This window comes from Microtus oregoni, unplaced genomic scaffold (genome assembly GCF_018167655.1).
Source record: "Microtus oregoni isolate MIOR12 unplaced genomic scaffold, Mior012 000118F_ref0000498, whole genome shotgun sequence".
NCBI lineage: Eukaryota > Metazoa > Chordata > Mammalia > Rodentia > Cricetidae > Microtus > Microtus oregoni.
Genome location: NW_024544747.1, coordinates 2,203,343 through 2,228,242, shown reverse-complemented (window position 1 = coordinate 2,228,242; position 24,900 = coordinate 2,203,343). Strand labels below are relative to the sequence as shown.

Sequence of the window (24,900 nt, the reverse complement as noted above, 5' to 3'; positions counted from 1 at the left end):
GTTCTTAATTGTTAATTCATGCAGGGGAGCCTAGGCTCATTGTGGTGGATAATGTGATCCTGGGACAGGTGGTTCTGTTGTACAAGGAAGGTAAAGGCAGAGAGACAAAGCCAGTAAGCAGCCTTCATCCATGGTCTCTGCTTCAGTTCCTGCCTCCAGCTTTGAACCTCAGCTTTCCTCATTGATGGATGGTGAAGTGTAGTAGAAAACAAACCCCAGTCTATCCGAGTTGCTATCAGTCATGGCGTTTATCACAGCAGTGGAAACCTAACTAGGAAAGACCCAAAATGTGAGTAGACCTCTCAGCCATTTCAGTCCCTTGGGGGAGCCTCCCATTGACTATCACAATAAAGACCAGTATTTCCTGAGGGTCTAATTCTCTACAGTGGTGCAACCACCCTAGAAGATTCCAGCCAGGGCTTGTTAAGATTAACCCTTTCTGGTCCTGACTGAAGGCAGGTTTTGCTGTGAGGCCACTCTACCTTGAGACCAAATAAGGCTTGGTCCCAGCCATCCATCCCAGAAGGCTGTTCACGTCACCCCTGAGAGATAAGCAAGGTCAAAGCGCTGACAAGAGTCAAAGGTCACCTTCCAGAGCAGATCTAGAGCTGCAAGTGGCTCTAGCAGATGTGATAACTCAAATGGACTTATAACAGACATCGATAGAAAATTCCATCCAAACAGAAAAGAAAATACCTTCTTCTCAGCACCTCATGGAACCTTCTCAAAAATTGAGCACATACTAGGTAACAAAGCAAACCTCAACAGATACAAAAAATTTTAAACACCCCATGCATCTTATCAGATCTCCATGGCTTAAAATTAGACTTCAACAGCAATGCTAATTCCAGAGCCCACAAACACACGGAAATTAAACAATGCTCACCAGCCACAGGTCTCCTTGCCTTCCAGCTTGCTGGATGAAAGCAGGCTATGTAGATTCAGGTAGGGGTTCGGGGAGATGCGGTAGTCCTTTGGGGTCTTAACCAACAGTGACACCCCAGGGGTGGTTGGCAGGGGCACATTGTCCTTCAGGAGGCTTCTAACAAAGACTGGGGCCTCAGAGCCCCACAGCGGCTGGGTGTGGAGTGAGCTGGGATGTTGGGGGATGCAGACTCATGAGCTCCCGGTCACCCCAGAAGGGCAGAGCAGTGGTGGTAGTAAGGGATTGTGGCTTCCCTCAGCAGGTTGCAGTTCCAGAGCCAGCATCACCACCTGAAGACACCTCGCTAAGGAGGGAATTGGCAGGTTGGGCACCTGCCTGGAGGGTACCCAGAGGGGAGTCTCCCAGGATCTCAGGTTTCTTCTGGCTCTGGGTATGCAAGGCTAACTGGAGCAGTGCAGTGGACAGGGAAGGTCCGGTGAGCCGTAGAATGAGGGGGCACACCCAAAAGGCCCTGCTGGCCACTGGCACTTCATGCAGCAGAGGACTGAGCAGCAGCTGGAGGGAGGCAGATGGGCCCAGAATGTCCAACAGCAGCAGGATGTTTGGCTCAGGCGGGAGTCCCTTGCCTCGATTGGGAGCCGTGGCCTGGGCAGCAATGAGTGCTGTCAGCTTACTGTGGCCAGGAGGACCTGGAGCACAGAAGGACACACGTAGGTGACTGCCACCCATGGCCAGGCCACCTGCCCTCTGTTCTGCAGCCTCTGCCATCTCTGCTGTCTCATACTCCAGTACTGCAAAGCCCCTCAGCTGCCCACCCTGGTCACATGGCAGGTGAAAGAAGGTGGGCACATCGACCGCGGACAGTGCCTGGTGCAGGGCATCCACATCATTGAAGCCAGGTGGCAGGTGGTCCACACAGAGGCACCGGGAGTGCAACAAGGCAGGGGGCAGCAGCCCAGCATCTGTGCGATGCACATACAGTGTTTGGGGGCCCCAGTGGTTTGCCCGGTAAATCAGCCTTGCCCTGGCAGCCGAGTCTTTCTTCATGTACTCTGCAAAGCCATAGCCCAGAGAGCGGCCTGTGGGCTCTCTGTAAAATACGAAGCAGCGCTCCAGGCTGCCAAAGGTCCACACCAGCTTCTCACACTGTGCCTGGGTCACGCTGGGCGGCAGCTTGGCCACACACAACAGAGCATGTGTAGGCTGCAGCTGAACTGACAGCTCCCGCTCTCGAAGCCGGCTCTGGTGGAAGGCCGCGATGGCATCTTCACCCTGCTCCCCTTCCAGCAAGGTCACGAAAGCTGTCCCTTTGTATTTGTCCACCAACTGTCCTTGAATTCATAGTCGCTCAGACGATCGCGATCGCCTACTTCCTGGTTGATCAAGTCCCCCGGAAGACCCCTATTAGTATCATGGCGGCAGTTAAGGAACTGGCACTCAGTAAGGTCCAGGCGCTTCCGGATCTCTTCCGGTTCCAAGGACAGCAGCTCCTGTGCAGGTGCTCATCGATAGGCGGTCCACAAAGTTTCCCCTTTGGCCTCCGCCGCCAAGTTGACCAGCGGCCAGTGAGTCAAGAACTTTAAATCTTTGAAGAAAGAATTTGAAGAAGACACTAGAAGATGGAAAGATGTCCCATGCTCTCGGGTAGGCAAAATTAACGTAGTAAAAATGGCAATCTTACCAAAACCAATCTACAGATTCAAAGCCATGTCTATCAAAATCCCAGCAAAATTCTTCACAGACCTCAAAAGAACAATACTCAACCTCATATGGAAAAGCAAAAAGTCCACGATAACCAAAAGAATCGTGTACAATAAAGGAATTTCTGAAGGCCACACAATCCCTGACTCAAACTCTACTACAGAGCTACAATACTGAAACCGCCTGGTATTGCCATAAGAACACACAGGAGGACCAATGGAACTGAATCAAAGAATGGATCAATCCACACACCTGCAAACACCTGATTTTTGACAAAGAAGTAAAACATAAAATGGAAAAAAGAAAGCATATTCAACAAGTGGTGCTGGCATAACTGAATATCAATATGTAGAGGAATGAAAATAGATCCATATCTATTGCCATGCACAAAGCTCAAATCCAGAAGGATCAAAGACCACAACATGACACTAACCACACTGAACCTCATGGAAGAAAAAGTGGGAAATACACTTGCACAGACTGACACAGGAGACCACTTCCTAAATATTACCCCAGTAGCACAAACACTGAGAGCAACAGTAATAAATGGGACGTCCTGAAACTGACAAGCTTCTGTAAAGCAGAGAACATGCATGCTCAACAAGACAAAATGGCAAGCTACAGATTTGGAAACGATCTTCACCAACCCAACCACCCCCCATCAGACAAAGGGCTGTTCCACAAAATATACAGAGAACTCAAGAAATTGGTCATCAAAGGAACAAATATTCCAGTAAAAAATGTGGTATGGAACTAAACAGAGAACTCTCAAAGGATGAATCTAAAATGGCTGAAAGACACTTAAGGAAATGTTCACCATCCTTAGCCTTCAGAGAAATGCAAATGAAAATAACTCTGATATAACATCTTATACCTGTCAGAATGGCCAAGATCAAAACACCGATGACAGCATATTCTGGAGAGGATATATGGTGGGGTAAATGCTACACTCCTGCATTGCTGGTGGGAGTGCAAGCTGATACAGCCACTTTGAGCATCAGTATGGTGATTTTTCCAAAAATTAGAAAACAACGTTCCTCAAGACCCAGCAATACCACATTTGTATATATATATATATATATATATATACATATATATATATACACAAATATTTATATTTTGGATATATATATATCCAAAAGATGAGCAATCATACCACAAGGGCATGTGCTCAACTATGTTCATAACAGTATTGTTTGTCATAGTCAGCACCTGGAAACAACCTAAATGCCCCTCGACTGAAAAATGGATAAGGAAAATGTGGTACATTTACACAATGGAGTAATACAGCGCAGAAAAAAATAATGACATCTTGAAATTTGCAGACAAATGGATGGATGTAGAAAGCATCATTTTGAAGGAGGTAACCCAGACCCAGAAAGACAAATACCATGCACTCCCTCATGAGTGGACATAAAGCAAAGAAAACCCAGCCAATCATGCACAAACCAGAGAACCTGGACAACAAAGAGGACCTTAAGAGTGACATACATGGATCTAATGGACATGTCAAGTAGGAAAAGACAACTCCTGAGTAAATTGTGAGCATGGGGGTCATAGGAGAGGGTGGAGGGGAAGGGGAGGCTGGGAGGGGAAGGGAGAAAATTATATCTCACTAAAAACGATAAATGATTGAAAAATGTAGAGCTTGGAGTGGATAGCTGATCTTGTGGTTTCGTCTTGGGTTCGACTGGCAGGACAAACAGGCAGTGGAGACATTTGGAGAAGGTGGGGTGTGGCTGTGAGGGACTGGAGGTCAGACGGTGACAACAATGAGAGCCCTACCAGTAGGAGAAGGCTCAATGCAGGTGTCCATAGCTGTTATTTCTGAGGCATGAGATCATAAAGGCCTGGAATTGGAACAACACTAACTGTACCAGGGTTTAGAATCCACAAAGACAGAGACACAAAACAGAATTAAAATCATCAAAGGGGCCATGAGAGCTAAAGGAGTCTAAGAACACTCAAAAAGGTACTTGGGAGTTGCCCTAGCTCTGAGGTCTGCTCTAAATTTTTCATTTGCATTCTCAAGTATTTTGGTGGTTATTTGGTTTATTTTGGGAGGATTTCCCCCTCTACTTTCCCTAAAATATTGGCCCAGAAGATCAGGTGTCATTGAAGAAACCACATGTGCCAACCCCCTTCAGGAGGTGCGGATTCCGGGACCACTGATGGATTTTTTTCCTCTGATCACTTTGAACATATCAACCCACTGCCTGCTGAGGTCCTAGTTTTCTGTCTGGTGGGAAATTGGATGAAGAATTTATGGAGAAAATGTGACAAAGTCTATTCCTCTCAGCCCCGAAGAAGTTAGTCACTTGCCCTGGAGTGTCCTGGGAAACAGAGCATTGCCACAGCATCCCAGAGTCAGTCAGAGGCTACCATGTTATTCTGATCAATGTGAGTCTACTAAAAAAGGAATTGATTGCTTTGAGGATATATGTGATGGGTTCCATGAACCAAAAGTCATGTCAGTATGTTAGGGTCTGTGAGAAGTGGACCATGCTCCCCATCCACTAATAGATGGGTGTCAGTGTGTGCCAGTTGGATTTTGTCAACTTGACACACGCTGGAGTAATCTGAGGAAGAAGGAACTTAACTATCTAATAGGTAAGTCTATGGGGAATTTCAATCAGTGACTGATGTCCCTAGGCCGGAGATCATGGGTGTATATATAAAATAAGCTGGCTTAGAGAGTCAAGGACAGCAAGTCAGTAAGTGGCTTTACTCCATGGTACCTGCTTTGGTTCATGCCTCGAGGTTCTGGTCTTGACTTCCGGCCCTGACTTCCACTCATGGTAGCTTCTGATAGGAAAGTGAAAGGGAAGTAAAGCTTCCTTCCTCCAGTTGTTTTAGGTCATGATGTTTCTTCACAGGAAGAGAAAGCAAGTATACAGTGTCCATACCCGGTGAAGGACAACCTCCAGTGCCTGTTATAATTCACATGATTCTACCTACTGTGATTATTAAAGTGGAAAGGGTTTCTATTAGGGATTGGATGTGTAATACCCAAGGAAGGATCCTGTGTTTGAACTCTGATCCCTAGCATGTGGACATGTTTCAAAGTTGGGGAAAACCTAGTAAATAAACCCAGAAGGAAAAGGTAGGTCATGGGGTGTTGAAGAATATTATTTTAAGGTGTGTGACTTCTGTTTAGGTTGCACTTGTTGAACTCTGTGAAGCTGTGATGCTTTGCCTGTCTAAAACACCTGGTAGGCTAATGAAGATTTTAATGGCCAAACGTAAGGCAGGAGAAAGGATAGGTTTGTCAGTCACACAGAGAGTATAAATGGAAGGAGAAATCGTAGAGGAAGGAACAGAGAAAGAGCAAGAGAACAAGGAGAGGAGGATGCTAGGGGAAGCTATCCAGTTACCCAGCCACTGAGTAATAATCAAAGTAAGATACACAGAGTTTTGTTTTTTTTTTATTAAAAAAAAAGCCTAAAAAGCCCAGAGCCAGAGTCAAAGGTGGACAGAATAATTCAAAGATAAGAAAAACTGGAAAGGAACAAGCCAAGCTAAGGCTAGGCATTGTAAGTAAGAAGAAGCTACTGTGTATAATTTAATTGGGAGCTGGGTGTCAGGTCCCCAAAAGAACAAAAGAATGAAAAGAACAGACACGATCAACAAAAAAGGGAGATACAGTGAAGGCTAACTGGGTGTAACCAGCCTCCCCAGGCCCCTACCTGCCAACTGACCAGGGTAGCCTTCCTGTACTTAGGGACAGAATGTGAAGAAAACCAGTGATCTAAGCCAAGCCATCATTGGTCCATTTCTTGCTCTGACCTCACAATGACAGAACCCTGTTTCTTAACTGCTCTGGCTGAGGCTGCCTCCTCTCCTTACAGTTGAGAGGCTGATCTTCAGTTGAAATAGTGATTTAGATAGAAGTGAGCTGGTCCACTTGGTGGATATTCATTAGCTGTTGAATCTGAACACAGTGAGTTTCCTTCTAAGGTCACAGATTTGGGGTTTAGAGGTTTGTGTTTCCAGGATTGAAAATAACCCTTTCTTCCTTTCTTTCTTCCTCGGTCTGGGGTATAATTTGGGGCAATTTTTATTATCTGCATCAATTAGATGTTTACTCTATTTTAATCTTTAGTTTTAATATTTTCTCTGGGTTCATTCCTTCGTTCACCATTTTAAAACATTTGTTTACATTGACTCTCCAACATGAGTATTCTGACAGTGACATTGACCTTCACGCACATGGAAAGCTTTGACCACATTCCCCTGATTTCACTGCCTCCTTCCCACCCTTTCCAAGTCCCTTGGGGTTCTCACTTACTAACTCAGTCAGGTACTTTTCTAGTCCAGGCCCAGTCATGTGGACTCCTGTCCAGAGGACTGACAGGCACACTGGATGGTGTCCTAAGGAAGGGCAGAGATGGATTTCTGCCTGTGCTCTAGCAGAAAGCCTCCTTCAAAGTGGTTATCTTAGGATCTTCCTGGCAGTTCAAAGTCAGGGCTGGAGAGGGCCAGAAGTAAGAGTTAGATCCCATTTTGGGATGCTAATGATGGAACAGGCAGCTGAAAAGGATTCAAGAACAGAAAACGTGAAAGTCTAAAAAGAACCTGTTCTTTGAGGAAGAGAGGAAGTTTCCTTGGTGGGACATAGCACACCAGGTCCCTCCACTATCTTCTGTCCTTCTGTGTGCCTGAAACTGGCCTTTTGTGGGACGTTTTCATTTTCTATCAGGGGGCAGGGCGATTGCTCGTGTGTTATCAGGCACGGGGTGGGGGCAATAATCATTTGGAAGCAAAGGATCAGTTCTGTTGGCCAGAGACCTCAAGGAACACATTCTTGAACAAAACTACCTAGTGCTGGGATGTTCTGCCCAGCACTCTAGAGACCCACCCCAAATACCTGTCCTTTTGGAAAAACAGGGGGACATTTTGTGGACAAGGACTGCCTTTATTTGATTATCACAAGCCTGGGCTAGAGGAAAACTCTTTCATCTCATCCTTTCTTTATTTTTCCAGACAGGGAGCCTCTCAGTGTGGCTCTGGCTGTTATGGAACTTGGTTTGTAGACCAGGCTGGCCTGGACCTCACAGAGAGCTGCTAGCCAGTAACTAAGTGTGTAATGTGTGCATATACGATGCCTTAGGGGAGTGAACTTTGTATTGACAGAGAAGGAAAGTCCTGCTTGAACTCTCATAAACTTCCATCCAGTTTCTTTGGCTTCTGCCCCATAGCTGGTTCTGGGTGGGTCCTGTGAGGTCCATTTAAAGGGTAAATCTGTTGATTACTTAGGCAAGGTGAAGACAGCATAGCTTCAAGAACACAAAAAGGCTGAGTGCCACCCTCCCACCTCAGGCGTTGATGTCACACTCATGACACACTTGTGTCCATTGTGATGAGGAGCAGCGGGCCGCTTCCTGCCACCCGGCTAGCTTTGCCTGAAATAATTACACAGAAACTGTATTCTTTTAAACACTGCCTGGCCCATTAGTTCCAGCCTCTTATTGGCTAGCTCTTACATACTGATCTAACCCATTTCTAATAATCTGTGTAACACCACAAGGTGGCTTACAAGGAAAGATCTTAACCTGCATCTGTCTGGAGTGGGAGAATCATGGCGACTACTTGACTCAGCTTCTTCCTCCCAGCATTCTGTTCTGTTTACTCTGCCTACCTAATTTTCTGTCCTTTGAAAGGGCCAAGGTTAAATTTCATTTAACCAATGAAATTAACACAAAACAGAAGACTCTCCCCCATCATTTTCCCTTTTTCTGCTTAAACAAAAAAGAAAGGCTTTCACTTTAACATAGTAAGATTACATATAACAAAACAGTTATCAAGCAAGAATTACAGGTACAATATCTATTTTGTCCTTTATCATAACTAAGGAAAACTATAACTATCTATCTATTCTTCAACTCCATCAAAGACTCCAGAAGGATATAATATTACCTAAGTAAATGAGAAGTAAGCAACTTACAAAACTCTAGAAATCACAGAGACATCTCGCTGCCTGGACAGTCACCCAAAGTTCCTCTGTACCGTTGGGGCATCCATCTTCAGCCTACAGGCCCATGGTATCCAGAGCCATTTCCATGAAGCAGGAAATTTCAAAGGCAGTTCAGTCACTATCTGTTCTGTCCTGCAGAATGTCTCACAGACTCTTTCATGAATCAGGAACCCCAAAAGATCATCTCACCTTTAGGCAAGTTCAGCAGTCCTCTTTCTGCGGGTTCTTTGTGTCCAGTCCAGTTTATGCAACAGTCCAGGCAAGAGCAGTTTCTTGCCAAAATGGCTATCAAACTCCATAAGGAGCCTCTTCGATGCCCATCTTCCTCTTGAAGTAGATTGGTGCTGCCAGAAGCAGACGTGTCTCATTGTCATAAATTATTAAAACATCAAATGCCATATTCTGCAGTCTTTGAAAGATATGAAGAATGTCTATCTAATTGAAATGTATCTATATATATCTAGAAAATCTAATGAACATGACTACAAATTTGACTATTATAGATGATTATCCATTAACAACCTATATACATTACATTTTTAAATGAACTACACAATCACAATACCTTAATCAAGATTAGAAATACATATACATATAACAAAATTGACCTTAAAATCCACAAAACTGCAAATTATTCATATCTCTATCAGTCCATGTCCTGTGTCTCACAGCCAAGGTTACTTTTGAAGCACTGGGACCCTCAATATGTACAAGACAAAAGCAGTCCTTGCCCTTCTGTTTGCTTTTGCTTTTTGGTTTGGTGAGAGAGGGTGTCCTGTAGTACAGGCTGGCCTCAAGACCACTGTGTAGCCAACGATGACCTGAACTGCTGGTCCTCCTGCCTCAACTTTCCTAGCTTTAATAATTGCCATGTGCCGGGCCACAGTGGTGCATGCCTTTAATCCCAGCAATCGGTAGGCAGAGGCAGCTGAACCTCTGTGACTTTGAGGCCAGTCTGGTCTACAGAGTGACTTCCAGGACAGCCGTGATTGTTAAATAGAGAAACCCATCCTGACAAACCAATAAAAAAAGCCAAGTGCTCACCTTTATAAGACTTTTCTTGTTTTTCTGTCAATTTAATGGCCTAACCCGAATCTACCTGTATTTTAATTACTATCTTCTCCCCAGGGCCTGACAGTCAACACCTCACCATATAGGCTGAGGCCTAGCGGGATTTCTGGTCCCGCTGGTACCAGCTTGGCCACAGTCACCAAATGTAAGTTTTAACTAAGCCCCTTTTCTTCTATTTACCAATAAAGACTTGGGAGTCAGAGCCGGGCAGTGTTGGCGCACGCCTTTAATCCCAGCACTCAGGAGGCAGAGGCAGGCGAATCTCTGTGAGTTCGAGGCCAGCCTGGTCTACAAGAGCTAGTTCCAGGACAGGAATCAAAAGCTACGGAGAAACCCTGTCTCGAAAAAATCCAAAAAAAAAAAAAAAACACAAAAAAACTTTGGACTCAGATGTTGGGGTGATAACCTGCTAGCTCAGAGAGTCCAAGAAGCAACGAATCTACTTTCCTATTTGGACAGAGACCCAGCAAGAAAAGCATCTCTTCACTCATCCCAAACTAAAAAGACCCCGAATAGCTAAGTGCCTCCCTACAACTTCCTGTGCATCCCTCTCTTCCTATATTGCTGGCTGGTTTGTTCTTCCTTGGCTAATTCTTGTCAACTAGTTGCTCACTCCACTCCCTGAGTTTCTTTGTTTTTCTTTTCTTTCTTTATTTCAGCTTGTTGAGACAGATGGATAGGTACGCCTTGCAGAGTGAGGTTGGATATTTATTTAGTGGGTATGGAGAGAAGGGGAAAGAGGAGAGGAGCAGAGAGGAAGAGGAAGACAGAAACAGAAGAGGGAAGAGGAGTAGTGGGGAGAATGGAGCAAGGCAGAAGCTGCGTCTTCGGGAGTTGAGATGGGAAAAGCCATATTCTCCTGATCGCACTGCCTCCTGCCCACCCCTCCCAAGTCCCTTCGTGTTCTCATTTTTTCACTCAGCCGTCCTGTACATGGTGACAGAAGGGGAAAAACAACCCGTGAGCCGTGAAAAGCCACCATTTGTCCTTTTCTGTTCTGACCTCACAATGACAGGTGCCAGTGCCATCACAGCTCTGGCTGAGGTTGCCTCCTCTCCTTACAGTGCAAGCGGGCTCGTGAGGTGGAAAGTGGTTGGAGCTCTGTGCTGGTGAAAGAGACTATTTGGACTTTCAAGATCTGCTGGACTCCAACATAGTAAGTTTCCCTCCAGCTTTGTTGCCTTTGATTGTTGTTGTTGTTGTTGTTGTCTGTGTATTTATTCATTTTCTGGCTTGATTTATTAGCTTACTTTTTCATGTTTTTTTTTTTACTCTGTTTATTTTGTAAGTGTATAGGAGGAGAATTCAAGACAGAAAGTCTCTGTGTAGCTATGGCCTTCCTGGAACTCAGTCTGTAGATATGGCTGGCCTCAAACTAAAAGATTACCTGCTTTGCCTTCTGAGTGTTGGGATTAATGGCATGTGCCACCACAGCCCGGTAGTTTTTATATTTAAGTTGTGCATCTTGGGGTATAACTTTTATTATTTTTATTTTATGTGTATGAGTATATTGTTTTCTTTCTTTGTGTGTACCAAGAGCCTCGCACCTGTGGAGGTCACAAGAAGAAGACAGATTAGCTAGAACTCAAATAACAATTGATTGTGAGCACCATGTGTGTTGGGCCTGGAACCAGGGTTCTCTGAAAGAGCAGGAGGTGCTGTTAAACACTAACTCATCTCTCCAGAACCTCTCTCTTTAGTTTTGCTTCTTCATTTACTTTTGTTATGTGTTCTTTGGTCTGTTTCTCTTTTCTCATTTCAAGCCTTTCCTTGTTATGGCGTACCATATCATAGGAACAATTTAGTCCTGGCAATCGCAGGAACATCTCTAATGCATTCTGAGCACTTGATCATGTGATTAACCCACGCAGCTATGCTTTCTTCTCACACGACCTCCTCCACATTCCTAGGAGCCTCCTCTTATGTTGAGGACCTCCTCCTGCTCCCATGTTCCACATATGAGAGAAGAAAAGTGACACATTTGAAGGACTGGCTTTTCCCATGTAGAGCGATCTTCTCCAGTGACAACCATGTTCTTGAGAGCCCCACAGATTCATCCTTCTCTATGGCCGTCCTTATGTATGACTGTGGCACTCTTGCCCTTAATTCTGTTTCAATGTTGTGTTGTCAGGCTAAATGCGTAGAGATATCCTTGCAAGGATCCTTGGGAGCATATTGTAACCATGAAGTATGGCCTGACTTACGTGAATTTGGTGAAAAGTATTAAGTGGTATTATTAAGGACTTTACATCTATGTTCATCATGGAAATAGCCTCTATTATTCTTCATTGTGTTTTCCTGGTTTGGGCATGAATGAGTTTGACCTTTCTATTTTGTGGAGTATTGAGGAACACTGACATTTGTTTTCAAGAGATTGGAAGGATTCATCAGTAGGTTTGCCTGCTCCTGGGCTTTCCTATGCAGATTCTTTCCTCATAAATATTTCAATCTTGTTCTTTATCATATCTTCTTACTTGAATTTATATCAAGAAGTTTCTCAATTCCATCCACATTTTCCAGTCCATGAGAAGGACTCTCAGGGTTTTCAAAAACAGATTTCTTTGGGAGATGGGTTAGCCTGGAGAGACAGCCCAGCAGTTAGGAGCATGGACTCTTCTTGCAGAAGACCAGGTCTGCAATCCCATGACAACATAACTTCCTGAAGTGCCGCACCTAGGGGATCTATTGCCGTCTTATGTCTTTCCAGGTCATAAAAATAAAATTAATCAAAAAGACTTATATCACTATTATATATAGTACACGTGAGTATACATTTAGGCGACCTCAAGTGTGTGTTTGTGTGTATACATATGTGTGTGTGTGCGTGGGCGTGTGTGTGTCTGTGTTTGCCCTTGTGATCATCCACGCATGTGTTTGGATGCCCTCAGAGGTCAGAGGTATAGGATCTCCTAGAACTGGAGGCAGTGATCCACCTGACCTGGGTCCTGAGAACCAAACACAGGTCCTCTGCCGAAATAATAAACCTTCTGACCTCCTGAGCCATCTCCCCACCAAGACACTCTGGGTTTTCGGGGTTTCTGTTGTCTCATCAACTTCTCATGCATATGATTTTATTAGTATCTTGTCTCTCAATGAGTGTTCAGCTCAAGTAAGAGGATGATTCTCCTGTCCAATCAGTGGCTCGTAGCTTCTGCGACCCTTTGTTTTATTCTCTCCATTTCTGGGTGAATCCGGCCAACCTGACCTGTGTTATGTTCTGCTGTCCACTGCTTTGGAAGGTACTTCCTTCCCTTCCTGAGCACTACGTAGCTGGTTAGGTTGCCTGAAATATCGGTGACTCTTTTTCTCTTTGGAATGTAGGAATTGATAGTGATAAACATTCTCATTGGTGTGATTTAAACTGTTTGTTTAAAGTTCCCGTTGTGTTTCAGCGAGAACCTGGCCATGGAGGAGGTCAGAGAGACCCTCTACTGTGACAAGGAGACATTTAGCAGTATCTATCAAATGCTGACAACTCTGGGACGAGGAACCTTTGCCACAGTCAAACTGGCCTTTCACATGCCCACTGTCAGCTACGTGGCTGTGAAGATTCTGGCAAATGTGAATGGCGACTGCGCCCGGAACAACAATGAGGTTGATATAATGAGATCCCTCGTTCATCCGCATATAATCAGGTTCCTTCAGGAGGTGCAGACACGGGACATGACGTATCTCATAATGGATTACGCCTCCAAAGGGGACCTGTTGCGTCAGATTCGCAAACCGGGAGGCTTACAGGAGTGCGAGGCTCGAAGGCTGTTTGGACAGGTAGTACAGGCAGTGAAGTACTGCCACGACAACTGTATCGTCCACAGGGACATTAAGGCAAATAACATCTTGATCGACGCCTCTGGAAATGCCAAGCTCTGTGATTTTGGCCTGGCAGTCAGAGTTGTCCCTGGGACAAAACTAAAGACTTTCTGCGGCACTCTGGCCTACTGTGCCCCGGAACTCTTTGGAGTGGAGCCATACGATGGCTATGCCAGCGATGTTTGGAACTTAGGCGTGCTCCTCTACTACATGGTGGCCAGGCACCTTCCGTTCCAAGCGAGCTCTCCTATGGGGTTAAAGCAGCAAATTTTGGCTGCAAACTTCAGCGTTCCTCATCATGTCCCACTTGATATTTTCAATGTAATCGTGGAAATCTTCATGATCAGCCCCAACAGGAGGCCCACCATCAGTCAAATCCTGACGCGCCCCATGATCAGGGACAGCCAGGCACGGGCATCCATCCAGAGTCTCCCAGGCACCCTGAGCCCTAGCATTGTCGGCACCATGGCAGGTGAAGAAATACTTGAGTGTCCAGAAGACCAAAAATTTAATCAGGCGACGGCCACACACCTGAGACTGCAACACCAGGCACCCGGGGGAGACAGCTGCCATCACCGGGTGAAACCCACAAAACCCAAGGAGCCAGGCCTTGTCCTCAACCTGGCCGATCTTCACACCTTTTCTGGGACTCTCAGGAAAGCTGCTGAGCCTACTTCCCCAACCTTCATCGTGCCATCTGAGCCCCAGGAGAAAGAAGATGGGAATTCCAGGCAGGGTGGCAGAAGGCATAGCATGCCTGCCACCCTGTGCTGCCAGCCAAGGAGGATCCACCTTGCCCACCTATCCCACCTGCGCTGTCCTGTGGCTGATTCCCTCATGAGCAGCAGCCTGGACAGCAGCAAGAGTTTCTCTCCATCGATGATCAGGTTGTGTGGCAGCCTGACGGCGAGTGCCCAGCCATTTTGCTCTCTGTACCACCCTCATGGGGCAGACAACAATGAGGCAGCAAATGATGCAAAGAAAGGCTGGAGCTCACTGGGGATGGCTCTGCATGTAACCCCCAAAGGCTCCTCCCTTGGAGACACACTGCAGGAAGAAGTGACCACCAGACAGGAAGAGGCCATCAGCCATGGTCAGCGCCAGGATGCCGGGCCAGCTTCCTCCCAAAACCAGAGGCATCAACGCTGGAAGAGGGTCAAGAAAACCATTGTCAATGGCTTCCGACACCTATGTTGCTGCCTGCCTCCTGCAGAGAGTAACCATGCCTCCCATGAGAACCAGGCTCCACAGTCAGGGGATCCTAGAGGCACCCACAGACCCAGGTGAGCACCTTTCTCACTTCATCTGATTTGTACTTTTCCTCCTGTCCTTTGTGATAAATGATGCCTGTGTCCACTCGTGGCACACTGTGAGCATAACAATCTGTCACTTCAGAAAGACCAGGTGTCCCCTGCAGTGTGACCTCAGGCTTGTTGAGCAACAGGGGGACAGCAGAGATGCTGAGTGAAGCAGGGAGAGGTGGGGCAAGGCCAAAGGAGGCAAAGATTCCTTGGAGGACCAGTCAGGTACTTGGGTACTGCAGGGCAGTGCACTAAGTCTTGTGTGTTTTGAAGTCACTAAGAGTCTCCTTCCTGTGCCTTTCTCTTTGAAGCCCCGAAGAGGTCAAGCCCCAGCTCAGTGGCTTCTGAGCCACGAGTTGGGGATCGGTCTGGATGAGATTCAGACAGCCCCTCTGGGGACCCATGCCAGATGCCCAGGACACTGTCTGGCCACAGGCACCTCCCGCAGAGGAAGAGCTGTCTACTCCAGAGTACATCTATCTCTCCAGGTAAAATCCCAGGCAGGAAGGGTAGGCTTCCCACAGGGTCTAGCTCAGTGTGGAGGACTGAAGTGCAAAGGTGCCCTAGGCTGTCTTGTGGAACAATAGCGCCTTGCCCTCTCCCCATGCCTGTGGAAACATCAGAAGAGGTGCTCTGGGTAGTGACTGTCCTTTGCCCCTTTTCTCTGCAGAGAACATGGTCTTCTCCATAGGGTGAGCCTTCCCTCCCCCAAGGAGAGTATTCCTAGTCAGCCTGCCCTAAGTTGGGTTGCCAGGTTGAGAATGTGTCCTGCAAGCAGCCCTGTAGAGGGCTCCTCTAGAGGGCAGGCTCCTGCAAGAACCTTTAGCAGGAATCCCCACAAGTCATCCCAGCAGGTTCCATTGCTTGAGTCCTCAGACCCAAAGCTTGGGAAAATCTGAGCTGGGGAGTGAGTGACCCCAGGGCAGCAGAGTCCCCCCTCTCCACCAATTCTGCCTTCCAGCTACTCACCTCCTGCCTCTGCCTGCTTGCTCCTTCAAGGCCACCATTCTCATCAGTGACAACTAGCTCCTGCACTTACCACCATGTGCCACACCCTGAGGGACTGGTAGGTGTCAGATTGGAGTGAAACCTGAAAACCTAATGAGGGGTCAGCAACCTGCTGTGCCTCCTGCCTCCAGCTTGCCTGAGTCTGCCTGAGTCTGCAACTGGCCAGTGAAATTCTTTAAGAAGGCTTCTGTTTTTCTCAGCCTTTTAAAGGTGAGCAGGCTTTTCCACTTCTTTGGAGGTGGGTGGGGTGTGCTTCCCGGAAGCTGCCTCGTCCATGCCACAGTCACAATGGTAAAATCTCATCTCGTGTTCTTTCTGCCTAGACCTGTCAACCTGTGACAGCAAGAGACCCAGAGAAGACTGTGCGACTGGTGTGGTGGTCCATCTCTCCAGCTGTCTTCCTCATTAGAACCATCCTGGGTATCTTCTATATTCAAGAATGTGTCCCAGCATTCAGCGCAGGTCGTTGTGGTGGCGGATATCCCGCCCTCTGGTGCCACTCTATTCTCCTGCCTCCCCACCAAATTTTATGGCGAAATCTCCGACTCGGATCCCCCTCATTTCTCCTTGGAGCGCTGCGGTTACAAGATACAGAATTGTGGCTTATTCGAGCCCCTCCAGACTTTACCCCACAGTGGTGAGTCGTCACTCCCACCCTGCCCGCTAGGAGAATCCCCCAAACACACACACACACTGGAAACTGAACCCACCCCACACTGTGAACCTAGAACTGTAGACAGCCTTTCTGATAACCCGGACAATCAGCCATGTTCTGTCTAGCCCAGGCTGGTTTCTTACGTCCCAGCATCGTCTGGCCTCAGTTTCTTGAGTCTGGAACTACAAGTGGGTGTCACATGTTCTTTTGTTTTTTAGAATCATTTTTAGTTTGTTTGTTTGTTTGTTTTTCAAGACATGATTCTCTGTAGCTTTGGAGTCTGTCCTGCTGTCCTGGAACTAGCTCTTTTAGACCAGGCTGGCCCTCAAATCACCTGCCTCCCGAGTGCTAGGATTAAAGGCGAGCACAGCCACCACTGCCTGGCTTTGTTTTGGAGAATCTTAACATCCTATGCAGTAGTTAAACTCGGATCTTTCTGCTTCTACCTCCCAAGGGCAGCTACCGAGCCCAATTTTATACAATGCTGGTGATGAAATCCAGGGCCCATTCATACTAGGCACAAACTCCATATCTGAGCCTCGTCCCTTGCCCGCCTGCCTTAAACATTACTTAACCATTTTGATGGGGATTAGATTTAATGTCAGCACTCAGGAGACTGAGGCAGGAAAATGGTAGGCTTCGCGGCCAGCATGAGATAGGGAATACCAAGCTAGCATCACACACAAAGGGTCTGTCTCAAGAAACAGCCAGGAGCCGGGTAAAGCCAGGTCGTGATGGTGCAGCACATGGGAGGCAAAGGCTGGTGGATCTCCGAGTTCCCTGCCAGCCTGGTCTACAGAGTGAGTTCCAGGACAGACAGGGCTACACAGAGAAACCCTGTTTTGAAAAGCAAATATTAAAAAACGAAGCAAGCAAGCCAGGAACGGTGGCACGTGTCTGTTTGCAGTACCTGGGAGGTGATGCAGGCTGATCAGGAGTTCTAGGCCTCACACAAGCCCCACACAACAGAAGTTAGTTGAGACAAAACTCAGGGTTTTAGCACCCTAGCCTAGAAAAGCTGCTTCTTCTAGCCCCGGCCTCCCGCTTTGCAAAGGATCTAGCCAGCCTCTGCCTTCTCCCTTTCTTTCCTCAGCCTCAATGGGTGGGGTGTGCCTCTCTCTGGCTCAAAGACTGTTAAGGGCAAACTGGATGGCAAGAGGTGCCGATGCCGGGTCCTTACCGGCAGCCCTCAAGCTGGAGAAGCCACCTTGCTGGCATCGTCAACAGAGGTGGGAGGAAGACTCACTTGCCTTTTGTAGAGTTCTTCAACCCTGTCCTTGTCTGTTCCCCTTCACTGCTGACTGTCTGTACCTTGTACTCATGGTCGTCTATTTTCTTTGCGAAAGCATATGACTCTTAAACCCCACAGTGGCATATCTATTGTTTCCTTCTAATGAAGAATCCTTTCTTTTTCTCTCCTCTTGTTTGGACTCCGGTTTACTGTATGTAGTCCCGGCTGCCAAGGACTGTCGATCCTCCTGCCCTCAGCCAACTGAGTGTAGGTGGTATAGGTATGTAACTTGTCTCAGTGTATTTTAGAAGTTTTACTTTTTAAATCATCTATGTAGGGTTGGATATCCTTGGTCTTTTAATTCTTCTGCCTCCGTGTACAAATGTAGAGATTACAGGAATTCCACACCAAGCCTGGTTTGTTTGGTTCTGGAAACCAAACCCAGGTTTCTGCATGGTGGGCAAGAGTTACCCCAACTGAGTCACACCTGGAGCTCAGGCAGGCTAGCCTCAGACTAGGTATTTCTCTCTGTAGCTGAGAAATACCTCCTGATGGAACTGCAGATCTTACCCATTGACCCTGATTTTTCTCTTGCTCTCTCTCTCTCTCTCTCTCTCTCTCTCTCTCTCTCTCTCAATTTTTTTTCTTTTAGCCTTTCTAGATGACCTGTTTTTCTGACTGAGAGTCTTTAGAAGTTGCACACACAAGGGGTGTAGCTGGACATCACTCTTCTTCTGAAGCTAGTGAGCTGTGTTCTGGGTGGGAGGGAGGAAGAGGAGGCTGTCCCAGTAATGTATCATCTCAGAGTCCCCAGACTCTCCCCTGTGTATCCAGGCAGCGTTGAAAGTATGTTCTGACCAGAAGCCCTCGAGTTGCCCGCAACTAACTCCCTATGAACCTGCGTGAAGCAAAATGGAAGTCACCAGCCCTAACCAGCCCGTGTCCCGAACTCAGGCTGATGAAACTAGGAAGATGGAGACTCACTCCCACTCCTTGAAGGTTTAGTCACCTCACCCCTTGGGGCAATCTCCTATCCCTCACATTTAGACAGTTCTAGGGAGTTTGTGGATTTGTCTTAAAACTAGATGGTAGAGCTAGGGTGAAGGTGTATGCCTATTATCCCAGGACTCTGGAGGTTTAGACTAGTGACTAGCCATGAATTCAAGGCCAATCTGTTCTCCATGAGGCACAGTAGTCTAGGCTTTGGTGGCTCTCTCTCTAAAACACAGAAAGTGAACGACAGGACTAATGCTCAGTGTGCCTAGCATACACACTGGCTCTGGGCCTGGCTTCTTTAGCATAAAATGAAACCAGGTGGAGCATGCCACAAATGCCGGTATTGGGGGGCAGACACAAGAGGATCAGAGAGTCAAGGCCATCTTCCAACACAGAAAGTTGGAGGCCAGTCTAGGAGGAATGCCACTCCTTTTGAAAAACCAACAGCACCTACCCCCAAATCTTAATGCCCCAATCTGAGAAAACAGTGACATTCCATTCACGTATTCCTAGTGAATCAAAAGATCTTTCTGACAGAGAGAAGAAAATATGGCTTCCAGATGTGCAGGGTTATTTTCTGCGACTCACATCTGGAATTATCCTGAGCCAATTGAGTTCATCCTTGTGCACAGCGCTGAGGACTGTTGGGTAAGTACTCCCTGCTGGCCCTGTGGGAGGCACTGACAGGAAGGTTTGGGGAGCATAGAGACCCCCACCTGTGCCAAAAAGAAAAGCAGGAAGGCTGCTGGCCCTGCCACCCATCAGAAACTCTGATGTTGTGCTGCCCCCTTGTGGCACTTCTGTACCAGCTCCGTTTTTTTTTATTTATTATGTATACAATATTCTGTTTGTGTGTATGTCTGCAGGCCAGAAGAGGGCACCAGACCTCATTACAGATGGTTGTGAGCCACCATGTGGTTGCTGGGAATTGAACTCAGGACCTTTGGAAGAGCAGGCAATGCTCTGAACCGCTGAGCCATCTCTCCAGCCCAGTTCTGTAGTAATAAGAGCGGCGGGGCTTTGTTCCCAGCACCCCGGCCGCCTGCCCGGCTAGCTTATGCCCGAAATAACAACACACAAACTGTATTCATTTAAACACTGCTTGGCCCATTCTCTTCTAGGCTAATTCTCAAATATTAATTTAGCCCATTTCTAATCATCTGTGTATGGCACCCCAAGGTGTGCTTACCAGGAAGATTCTAGCCTATGTCCATCCTGGGTCGGAGCTTCATCCCGGGAGCGGGGCATGGCATCTCTCTCAGGCGTCTGCTCCCGAGAGGAGAGCTGTCGAGACTCTGACCTCACTTCCTCTTCCTCCCAGCATTTTGTTCTGTTTACTCCACCCACAGGGCCAAGCAGTTTCTTTATTGGCCGATGACCTTCCTCCATCACAGTTCCGTTTTAATGCGCCTGGTTTGCTGGGATCTCTGCTTCAATTCCTGCCACAAACTGGGGTGAGTGGGTTTGCTCAGAGTTGGGGTGGAGGGACGCTTCCACTGCTCTGTACCCATCTGACGTGATTCTATCCTTCTTTACTTCATTCCATTTCTACAGTATCCTAATAAAAGAACAAAATAGCTGTCATAGATGTTCTGTCCAGGGGTTGTCCCTGAAGAAACTTCGTAAACTACATTGCTGCTTCTTCCTGGCCCCGCTGTCTATAATGAGAAATGATTGGCACTAAGCAAGAGTGTGAAATCGACGCCCTGGGTGAGATTCAGAAGCACAAGAAGCCTGACAGTGACTGTCTGTCTGTACAGTGTCTAGTTACCTTGTTTGGTATGTGTTCATGTGCAGAATCCAAGGAAAAGACCCGGCAGGCTTGCTGAAGCTGGCCACCCCAGCAACTGGAGATGGAGACAGGTGAATCTCCATTTTTGTTCTGTTGTTGTGATTTTTTTCTTTTGGGGACAGGGTTTTTCTGTTTGGCCCTTCCACTCTAGACCAGGCTGGCCTTGAACTCATAGAGATCTGCCAGCTTCTGACTCCTGAATGCCAGGATTGTGGGTGTGTGCCACCATTTGAGGCAGATGCATTTCCTCCTCAGTGGCCTTGAGAAAGCCTGTGTTAAAAAACAAGGTGCCCAGCATTCGTGAAGTGACATCTGACACCGAACACCTGTGCTACACACACATCCCTTGAGCTTGCAAGTGTGTGTGTCTACGGACACCGCTGCACACTTACACAGTGTTAGCATATAGTGTGTGAGTGCATCTGCACACACTTAAGTCAAAATAGTGTGAGGAAGCACAAGGACAGCCTGGGGCGCTGTGGACCTTTAGTCCCAGCACTTGGGAGGCAGAGGCAGGCAGATCTTTGTGACGTCAGTTTGATCTACAACTGCAGAACTTGCTGTCCCAGGAATCCTGGGCTACCCACTGAAGTTGGTCTATAAAAAAAACAAACAAGGTGAAGGTAAAAGAGGAAGCAGTACAAAGTTAGTTGAAGAAGCAGGTAGAAGATCTGACCTCCTCTGCAGGAGCATCCTGCTGGCCAGACCTGGGAGAACGAGACAGGACGCTGCTGCTGAGAACACTTGGTGGTCCTCTCTGGATGCTAGATGGTTGGCAGAGCCCAGCAAGCCAAGCCCTGGGGAATCTTATTACTGCTGAGTAGAATTCAGTTTGTGGGCTGACAAGGTGATCCCAGCTTTGTTAGCACTGTGGGTCACCTGGATGTCTCACTTCTCTGCAGCACGGGAGTAGATGCCTCTAGAAGCCAAGACCCTGCACTAGGGAGAAAAGAAGGCCACCCTGATTGATTCTACTGGTGCTAACCCCTGCTTCTTCCCCAATCATGGCAATATATGTTTTCTATGTTGGAAATAAAATGGCATTGTTAAATGAGCTAGCTTTTGGTTGTTTGGATGCAGGGCCTGTTGTCTGAGAAATCACATCTCCATCACACACAGGAAGTAGAGAGGGAGAATTAGCTGTAAGTAGAGAGGGCAAGGCTTTAAGTTCTCTAAGCCCACCCACAGTGACATACTTCCCCTAAGAGGCTCTTGTGCTACAAGTTCCATAATCTCCCGAAACTGCACCACCAACTGAATTTAGAGAAGACATTTCTCTTTCAAACTACCATGCCCACTGGGCTAATCCACAAGCCCCAGGGTAATCTTTAGTTCTAAGGAACCCTTTGCTACAAAATTAAGTCTCAAAAAAAAAATCCAAAGGGAAGGCTGGGCATGTGGGTGCATCACTTTAATCCCAGCATTCAGGAGGCAGTGGCAGATAGCTCTCTGTGAGTGCCAGGTCTACATAGTGAGACTCGGTCTCCAAAGTAAATAAATAAATAAATCAGGCGGTTACCACCTGTAAATTGAAAAGAGAGAGAGATTTTTGCCAAGTGAGATGGTGTGCGCTCTAGTCCTTGTACTGGGGAGTGGAGGGAGGGAGATTTATTGGACGTTATCCTTGGCTAATTAGCAAGCTCAACAAGTCTAGGATTTGTGAGATATTTCTGTCTCCACATAAAGAAAGAGCCGGGTGGGGGTGATACACGTCTTTAATCCCAGCACTCGAGAGGCAGAGGCTGAGGATCTCTGTGATTTGGAGAGGAGGTCTAGGAAGAAAGACCTTTTCGAGCCTTTCCTGATGATCCCTTGGACTCTCAGAGCAATAGAAAAGCACTAGCCAGGTGTAAATGCCTATAATCCCAGCTCTGTGGAGCCCAAGCAGGAGGATCACAAACTCAATGGCAGCCTAAGAGCCCGTCTCAAAACAAAAGCTGGAGGTGGAATTCAACAGCAGAATACTTGTGTTGCATGCCTGCAGCCCTGGGTTTGAGACTCAGCAGAGCAGAAACTACAGGATAAGAGCGGCCTTTGTGCCCATTGGGCTGATAAACTGCTCTGCAGACAATATTCCTGTCAAGAAGAACCATGTCTATAACATGTTTAAATGTTTCAGGGAATACAAAATAAGTGATTAGAAATGTAAATGTTTAGGGAAATGTAAATGACTTTTGTACATTCAGGGCTGCTGCTTCTTCTTCATCGTCTTTGTCTCCTTCTTATTATTCTTATTCTTATTCTTATTCTTATTCTGCATCTTGGTATTTTGAGAGAAGGTTTCTGTGTAGCTTTGGTGGCGGTCCTAGCACTAGTTCTTGTAGACCCGGTTGGTCTTCTGCCTCGCGAGTGCTGGGATTAAAGGCATGTGCCACCAACAGCCAACCATACAGGGCTTCTTTTTCTGCCTTTCAGGTTTTTTGTTTGTTTTTTTGTTTGTTTTTTGGAATTTCATGTTGTCAAGGCTGGCCTTGAACTCACTATGGAATGAGGCTGGTTTTGATTTCCTTGCATCCAGTATTCATTTCCTTGCATTCAGTATTTTGAGTTCAGACATGTGGCAGCAGCCTACCTTGTGTGTATGTATGTGTGCATCTGTGGTCATGCGTGTATGAAAGTGAGGGAATCTTGTGGGTGTCTTCCTCTTCTCTCCCCAGCTTACATTTTGAGACAAGGACTCTCACTGACCCTGGAGCTCACAGACTGGCTAGACTGCTGGGGAGGAGCTTCAGGGATCTGCCTGTCCCAACTGTCCCCAGCTTTTACATGATGCAAGGAATCTGAACTCCAGTCTTCATGCTTACACAGCAGGCATTTTACTGACCGAGGCTTCTCCCTCGCCCCTCTTTCCAACCTTTGCAAAGTCTCAAGTTGCTTCTCAATAAGAAAGTGTTTTAAAACTGGACTGATAACTCGGCGGTGGTGGCACAAGGTCTTTGGAGGCAGGCAGAGGCAGGCAGATTTCAGTGAGTTCAAGGCCAGCCTGCTCTACAGAGTGAGTCCTAACTGCTTCCATCACTACTTAGATGCCATGTCTTGAAAAAGCAAAAATACACAGAGAGATAAAATAAAATAAAAAAGCTCCAAATTTAGACCATACAAGATAGCGACACATTGTCTCTTGAGTGGTAGGATTGCACGCATGTGCTACCACATCCGGCTTTATACAGAAACTTTGAGGGCTCAGTTGGGGTAGGCGCTTGCTACCAAGCCTGATGAATTCCGTCCTCTAGACCTCCATTGTGAGAGGTGAGAACAGACTCCCTTGGGTTGTCCTCTGGCTTCCACATATGCTCCATGCCACGAATATTCACTCATAAACAAATAAGCACATAATAAAATGATGATAAAAGGAAACAGGACCAAGCTGGGCATGGCGACACGTAGCTTTAATCCCAGCACTTAGACATGATCCTTATACTTTTAGACCTTGAACTTCTGATTCTTCTAAGTTGAAGGAGAAGGATCAGAACTCTCAGGCCAACCTTGGCTCAACAATTCCCAGTTGGAGGCTAGCCTGGGTTATATGAGACATGGTCGTAAGTAATAAACAAGTGGACCTAGAACCCGTGTGATGCCCGTATGCCTGAAATCTCACCAGCTGGGAGGCAGACAGAAGGATTATAAATTCAAAGCCAGCCTGAGTTACATACCAAGTTCCATGCCTGCCTGGACTGTATAGTAAGATCCTGGCTCCACAAAAAAACCCAACAAGGATTAGTTGAATATGGCAGCACACGCCTTTAATCCCCGCACTCAGAAGCAAGAGATCTTTGTGGGTTCAAGATTAGTCTATATATGGAGTTTCAGGACTACAAAGAGACCCTGTCAAAGCAATGACAAAAAAACAAAATCAATAATTGATTGAGGGAAGAAAAGGGAGAAGGAGGTAAAGACATCACGCACTAATTGAGTATACGTACACACACATGACCACACATGTTACATACATACATACACACAAACACACACAAGCTGGGGTGGTGGCACATGTCTATACTTGAGTTCTTCAAAGGTCCTGCAAATATGATGTCCCTATTGCAAAATAAATAGATACGTAAATAAAAGAAAGAATTAAAGTAAGGACAGTTAAATGCACCATGGGATCCACTACATTATGGAATAATATGGATCTGGAAAGATGAATAAAAATTTCTTAGCCAGCCTCGGTGGCACATGCCTGTAACTCCAACACCTGAGAGGCAGAGACAGGAAGATCAGAAGTTCAAGGCCATCCTCAGTTAAATATTGAATTTGAGGTCAATTTGGGTTTCAAGAAATCATCTCTCAAAAATGAATAAAACCTTGCAGTAAGAGCCTCAGTTTTTAAGTAGACACACCTGGCGAGACAGAACCTCAAAGAGTTGCCTTCACCTGATTGGCCAGCAGACATGACTACAGGGTGTGTTCTTAATTGTTAATTCATGCAGGGGAGCCTAGGCTCATTGTGGTGGATAATGTGATCCTGGGACAGG

The 24,900-nt window shown here is 46.7% G+C and overlaps 1 long non-coding RNA gene and 2 pseudogenes across 1 annotated transcript; 2 read left to right on the top strand and 1 right to left on the bottom strand.

Moving 5' to 3' along the window:
- Window positions 1–882: 882 nt before the first annotated feature.
- LOC121444208 lies at window positions 883–4,403 on the bottom strand (annotated as a pseudogene).
- Window positions 4,404–13,037: 8,634 nt separating this feature from the next.
- Window positions 13,038–13,977, top strand: LOC121444207 (annotated as a pseudogene).
- Window positions 13,978–19,262: 5,285 nt separating this feature from the next.
- Window positions 19,263–20,496, top strand: LOC121444170. Its single transcript, XR_005973755.1, has 3 exons — window positions 19,263–19,281; window positions 20,188–20,343; window positions 20,431–20,496. It is a non-coding gene; the product is annotated as an uncharacterized LOC121444170 (long non-coding RNA).
- The last annotated feature ends 4,404 nt before the right edge of the window (window positions 20,497–24,900 follow it).